Here is a 7,478-nt window from a genome sequence, read left to right as displayed (position 1 = left end):
TCTCTTGTATTGCTTTGACCTTTGCAGGATCAACCTCAATACCTCTCTCGCTAACAACAAAACCCAACAACTTGCCGGAGCGGACTCCAAATGTACATTTGTTCGGATTCAGGCGAAGTCTGAACTTCCTCAGACGCTGAAAAAGCTTCAACAAAGGCTCAACATGTTCAACTTCCGTTCGGGACTTAGCAATCATATCATCAACATAGACCTCTATCTCCTTGTGCATCATATCATGAAACAAGGTAGTCATAGCTCGTTGATACGTGGCTCCGACGTTCTTCAAACCGAAGGGCATCACTCGATAACATAATGTTCCCCAAGGTGTGATGAATGTTGTCTTCTCCATATCTTCGGGTGCCATTTTGATTTGGTTATAACCGGAAAATCCGTCCATAAAGGAAAAGACTTTGAATTTAGCTGTATTGTCTACCAACATATCAATGTGTGGTAGAGGGAAATCATCTTTCGGACTAGCTTTATTCAAATCTCTGTAATCAACACACATACGGACTTTTCCATCTTTCTTAGGCACAGGCACAATATTGGCCACCCATTGAGGATATGTAGAAGTCACCAGAAACCCCGCATCAATTTGCTTCTGAACTTCCTCTTTGATCTTCACTGCCATATCTGGATGAGTTCTTCTGAGCTTCTGCTTCACAAGCACGCACTCAGGCTTCAAAGGCAGGAAATGTTGCACAATATCTGTATCTAGACCTGGCATGTCTTCATACGACCAAGCAAAGATATCGAAATATTCTCGTAGCAAACTGATCAACCCCTTCTTGACAGACTCTTCAAGAAGTGCCCCAATCTTCACCATACGAACACAATCTTCAGACCCCAAGTTGACTGTTTCCAGATCTTCGAGATGCGACTGAATGATCTTCTTCTCGTGCTCAAGGAGACGGGTAATCTCGTCAGGAATCCCTTCAACATCATCTTCCTCTGCCTCGAATACAGGGAATTCAAAATTGGGAGATGACGTTGGATCATTATGTTCAATGGGTTTTAGAATCAACCTGCATAATGATTTTGGTTAATAAAAACTTTAGAATTTAAATAAGCAAATCATTATGCAGATCAAAAGGTTGCTTTTATTCTTGTTTTTAGGTTTTTTGTGATCACCGATTTTATGCAAAAAGCAAAAAGTGAAAACAAATGGAAAAGCAAATGTTTAACAATGCATTAATTGAATGAAATATCATTGCATAAATGCTGCCAACAATGTCATCACTTCTCCTTTTGGCATGGGAGAAGGGTTTTTTGAGCAAAGTGAACAAATTACTCTGACTTATGAATGACTGTAGGAACATCCACAGCGACCCAATTATGGCAGATCCCGCCAGGGATGACAAAGTTGCTCAAATCCTCTGCATCCTCTTCCAAGATAGCAGCAGCTTCCTCAGCTTGATCAGCATGGATGAAACCTCCACTCTTGAACAACCCTTTCTCATTGAATGCCCCAGAAGAATAGCCAATGCCAGCCCGGGATTTGTTGTCTTCAAGCTCAATCATCTTCCCCAAACCAGCAACTGCACTATATTCAATGGCCAGTTTCGCATCACGATAGGAAGCAAATGAAGGAGACTTCTTCTCAATCGGCTTAGCAATAGACAAAGCTTGGAAAGGCGTTCCAACTTCATCCTCAGCATCAATATATGAGAAAGAAGACAAGTGGCTAACCAGGAGAGCCTTTTCTCCCCCTACCACAACCAATTTCTTATTCTTAACGAATTTCAGCTTTTGGTGTAGGGTGGATGTCACGGCGCCAGCCTCATGAATCCATGGTCTACCAAGGAGACAACTATAAGATGGGTGGATATCCATAACCTGAAAGGTAACCTGGAAATCGCTTGGTCCAATCTTGATTGGGAGATCAACTTCCCTAATCACGGTCTTAGCGACCCATCGAAAGCTTTCACAACAACACCACTCTGCCTCATGGGAGGCCCCTGATATGACAATCTCGAAAGAGTGATCTTTGGCAATACATTCAAAGATGAACCAGTGTCCACCAGCACGTTGGATATGGCATCGGTCTTGCAATTCATAGAAATATGTAAAGCCATGTTGTGGTCTCTTCCCTCCTCAGGGAGATCAGCGTCACAAAAACTCAAAGTGTTGCAAGCAGTAATGTTTGCAACTATACTGTCAAACTGTTCAATAGTGACGTCGTGATCGACATAAGCCAGGTCCAATACTTTCTGCAGAGCCTCCCTATGGGGTTCTGAATTCAGAAGCAAAGATAGCACGGAGATCTTGGACGGCGTTTGTAGAAGCTGGTCTACAACATTGTACTCACTCTTCTTGATGAGCTTCAGCATCTCATCACATTCTTCATTCACAATGCCACTCGGGCCAACAGAAGAAGTAGGAGTCTTTTGTACAGAGGAGGGTTTGGCAACAGGTGCTGGATTCGGAACATTCACCGCAGTCCCAACCGGACGCTCAGCAGAATCAGAAACAACATGAGTCTTCGGGGGTGCAGAAAACACACGACCACTACGGGTCAACCCGCTCACATCAGCAATATTTACCATAGAGGTTGAAGGCAACGACACTTCTTTCCCATCTTCCACAGCAACTGCACTGTAACGAAAGGGAATTGCTTTCTCAGAAGAATAAGGCATAGGGCCTGCAGGTTTGATGACCAGAGAAGGAGAAACCTTCGGCTTGCTACCATCATAACGGATGACAACAGGCTCAGGAATCTTGAACACAGGAGAAATCACATTCACTTCTGGTTCGTCTTCATCAACATTTCTGTTTTGAAGAATCTCAATAGTACCCTCATCCAACAACTCTTGAAGCTCTCTGCGCACTTGGCGACAACCCAGTCTATTAACAGAGCAGATACGGCATTTGTCATGGTCGTGCTCCATATGACTGTAATCACACAGCAGACGATGCAACTCGACCAATGACTGTCGAATATGGCTTACATATTAGACCTTATATTTGCCAGGGCAACCCTGGACCATGTTAACCGACTTCCCATGCTCGGGCAATGGGTTCTTCGTAACACTGGGGCCTGAGTCCTCAAAGCTCAGAATGCCGTATCGCATAAGGTCTTGAACCTTAGTCTTCAATGGATAGCAGTTTTCTATATTATGACCCGGAGCACCGGAATGATAAACACAATGCTGGTCAGGCTTGTACCACCACTGCGGGTTAGCAGGCACAGCCGGAGGATCCCTCGGGGTAATCAGTTTCCGCTCTATTAAAGAGGGATATAGCTCAGCGTATGACATAGGAATAGGATCGAAAGTGATCTTCTTCCTCTCATAATTCAAATTAGCCTGATTACCGCTGCCACGAGGCTAGTAAGCCTGTTGCTGTGGGCGATGTTGCTGTTGATACCGAGGTTGTTGCTGATTATGCTGATTGTTGTCTCTGAAGACATGTGCTATATGAGCCACCTGATGCTGACTGCTGGCATGACGCACAGGCTTCCTCTTGGCAGAGGGTCTTCTAGGTTTAGCATGAGATTGCACAGCATGTGCCTCTCCATCTTTCTTCTTAAACGCCCCATATCGTTTAGAAGAGCCTTCATCCTTAGTCAAACGTCCTTCCCGGACTCCTTCCTCCAAGCGCATCCCCATGTTAACCATCTCGGTGAAATCAGAGGGAGCACTCGCAACCATCCGCTCATAATAAAACGAACTAAGAGTTTTCAGAAAGATCTTAGTCATCTCCTTCTCTTCCAGCGGAGGAGTAATCTGAGCTGCCAGCTCTCGCCACCTTTGGGCGTACTCCTTGAATGTCTCTTTGTCCTTTTGGGACATAGCTCTGAGTTGATCACGGTCAGGAGCCATATCCATATTATATTTGTACTGCTTGACGAAGGCTTCGCCAAGATCGTTGAAGGAACGAATGTTTGCGCTATCAAGGCTCATATACCAACGAAGAGCTGCACCAAACAAACTATCCTGAAAATAATGAATCAGCAGTTGATCATTATCAGTCTGAGTAGACATTTTCCTGGCATACATAACCAGGTGGCTGAGAGGGCAGGTGTTCCCCTTATACTTCTCAAAGTCAGGGACTTTGAATTTGACGGGTATCTTAACACCGGGAACCAAGCACAGTTCAGCAGCAGACTTGCCGAACAAATCTTTCCCTCGGAGGGTCTTCAATTCCTTGCGGAGTTCAAGGAATTGGTCATTCAAAGCATCCATCTTTTCATTAACATCTGGGCCCTCAGACGACTCAGAATGATAGATGGTGTCGTCTACCCGGGGAGTGGTATGCACGACAGGAGGAGGCATTGCGAGGACCGAGCTAGATGCCGACATGGAAGCAAAAGTAGGAGCTGGAATATCTGGCATGAAACCTGGAGGCATACCCCACGGAAACCCGGCTGGCATGGCTGGCATGAAGTGGGCACTGGAAGCTGGCACAGTTGAAGAAACCACTTCAGATATAACAGTCCTCTGGGGAGGAGTTGCAGGAGGTGGAGACGGTTGATTCTGGGCAGCCAAGAATTGCTCCATCAGAGCACTCAGTCTGGCAACTTCTTCCTTCAGCTCTCGGTTCTCTTATTCTAACTGATCCATCACTCTTGCAGAATTGGCTCGGGTGTAGTACCGATGAGTCAGCTTGTCTTCAAAATAAATGAAGAGCACAGAGTTAGGCCACATGTAAGAAGACCAGAACAACACCTGCTTATGCAAAATGATGCATGCAATGCTTGTGCATATGCTTTGTTTTTATATTTCAAGGAACTTTTAGGGTTCTATTTGCAATTTTTAATATTTAAAGCATTCAATCGCATATGGAAAATATCTCATCAAATATATATTCGAGACAAAGAAGTACAACATTGTTGATCATATTACAAGGGAAAAGGAAAATAAACATCCTATGGATCCCTAGAAGCTCGAGATGTTGGAAGACGAGAAATACACAGCTTCTTGATCTCTCTCTCATATGCTGCTTCCATATCTGCTTTCTCCTTAGCAAGTCGATCATACTTCCTCTTCTAGAACTTGGAAGATCGAGGAAGCAGAGAAGTCCAGGTATCATTCGGATCATCTATCACCTGATGCTCGAGGAATTCAATCAGAGCATCCTTCTCCTTAAGCTGTTGAAGCAACTCTTCTCTTTCACGGATCCAGGCACGTGAAAGGTCTTCCTCTCTTAACTCCTCTACGCCTTGGTTAGGGAGGGTTGAAGGCCCAGCCACATCCAACGGTGTAGGTCTCGGATAATCATATGGCATAAGATACTCAGAAGCTGTCTGTCTGACCCAAGAAGTATATGGCTCCAAAGCAATGCAATTCTTCGGACCCAACTCATTTCTACCCTTCTTGTGAACCTTGCGCCAAGCGCGGACCATCCTGGCTTTCAGGCCTTGGGGATCTTTATCCTCCTGAAAGAACACACCTTCTAACAGAATGTTATGAGGTTTATCCTTTAGGGGGAACCCAAGCTGACGACGTGCTAAGATAGGGTTGTAGCTGATCCCACCATATGTACCAAGAAGAGGCACATTAGGGAATTCACCATAATAATCAATGATCTGAACCGTATCATACACACGATCATACCAAGAGATATCGTCATTAGTGAGAGACATAAGCCTTGTAGACCACCGTAGACATCCCTTGTTCTCCTTGAAAGCGACCGTTTGCGGTAAGTGAGAAATAAACCACTTATACAACAGAGGCAAACAACACACAATAGCTCCTCCACCTTTTGCATTCCTCATGTGCAAAGAGAAATAGGCATCACCCAACAGAGTAGGAACGGGATTAAGAACAGAAAAGATCCTAATAGCGTTCACATCCACAAATTTGTCGATGTTGGGGAACAATACCAATCCATAGATGAGCAGCACAAATAAAGCCTCAAAGGCATCCTCACTCATGGCCTTCCCATAAACGGTAGCTTGAGCGATGAGGAAATCAGAAGAAAGACCCTGAATTCCACCTTTGGTGGTCATATGCGCTTCAATCAGGGATTTATCTATGTGCAACAAGTCTGCACTCTCTCGAGAAGTCGGAATACTCTCCAAGCCACTGAACGGCACCTGATCCAGAATGGGAATACCCACAAGATGAGCATACTCCTCGAGCGTAGGCAACAACTGAAAGTCTGGGAAAGAGAAGCAGTGATACAGAGGATCATAGAACTGCGCCAAAGTACTCATCAACCCTTCGTCAACCTGAGTAGTCAACAGAGGCAGAAGCTTCCCATACCGAGCTTTGAAACCCAAGGGATCTAATACATAGGATGTCAGATTCCTTAACTCTTTCACATCGGGCTGTCTAAAGTTGTACTTCTTTGTATGCCTTTTTGGTCTTTCCATGTCTGAAAATTTTGCAAATAAACCCTTTAAGTTCCTTGAAAATTTTCTCTTTTTTTTTTCTGATGACATGAATGCAGATGAATGCATGAATGCATGAATGCAGCAATCACACTCAAGGATCAAGCAAAGCACACCAGACAAAGGTCATGGGAAAGCTCATAGTATCCTTAATATCAATCATCCATTTTGGTGGATTATGGTTTTCACCTTATCGACACCCAAGTTCCATTGATATTAACAATACATGAACCGACTCAATTATCCTTAATATCAATTATCCATTTTGGTGGATTATGGTTTACACCTTATCGACACCCAAGTTCCATTGATATTAAGGATGTCTGAACGACTCAACCATGAATCACGGGTTTGTTGAGAGTCACGAGCATGGAGTCTCGGTTAAGAACCACCCAAAGGGAGTGTACTAGGGTTTAAACCTGCCGAACATGTTCTACCAGAGGTTCCCATAGTCATCATCCCATCTTTCGAATATTATCGGAGGAACGAATACTCGTATTCCAAAAATATTCTCAAGAGAGACTCTTATGAGTGTAGTATCGCGTAACAATCGCATCAGATCTTACATCTGACTGACTTCCGCACTACGTCCTAAAAATAGGCCAAGATGGGCTTGGTAAACTAAGGTCCTTGGCTTCTAAGGCACATGATTGAAAGAATAATGCCTAACCACAAATGACTTGTGTGACATTATTAATCCAACATGACCTCCACCAAGTGAATGGACTCGCAAGTCAACTTGCTAAGGAATACTCCACACAAGTCGACGAGACTATGCCATTCTCCTATCCTAAGGTGCACTCGAGTTCGGGTATAGAACTCATCTCACAGAGATCACCAAGCAAACAACAATTGTATATCAAGCAATTCAAACATTACAATCAATACAGTAATCCCAAATTGTACAAAAATATGTCATATAACAGATAAACAAATATCATACAACAAGGGTGAAATGTAGGCAAAACCACAAGGATTGTCTCCCCAGCAGAGTCGCCACTTTTCTGTAGCGGTGTATTCGTCACTTTATGATTTATTGATTAAATCAAAAGCAAAGCATACAAAGAATCGAGTCACCACCGCACTTTTATTTATCCAAAGGAATGGCTAAAAAGCGAACAAAAGCCAAAGAAGTTTTACACAT

Source organism: Lathyrus oleraceus, chromosome 7 (genome assembly GCF_024323335.1).
Source record: "Lathyrus oleraceus cultivar Zhongwan6 chromosome 7, CAAS_Psat_ZW6_1.0, whole genome shotgun sequence".
In the NCBI taxonomy this organism is placed as follows: Eukaryota; Viridiplantae; Streptophyta; class Magnoliopsida; order Fabales; family Fabaceae; genus Lathyrus; species Lathyrus oleraceus.
This window is presented reverse-complemented; position numbering follows the sequence as displayed.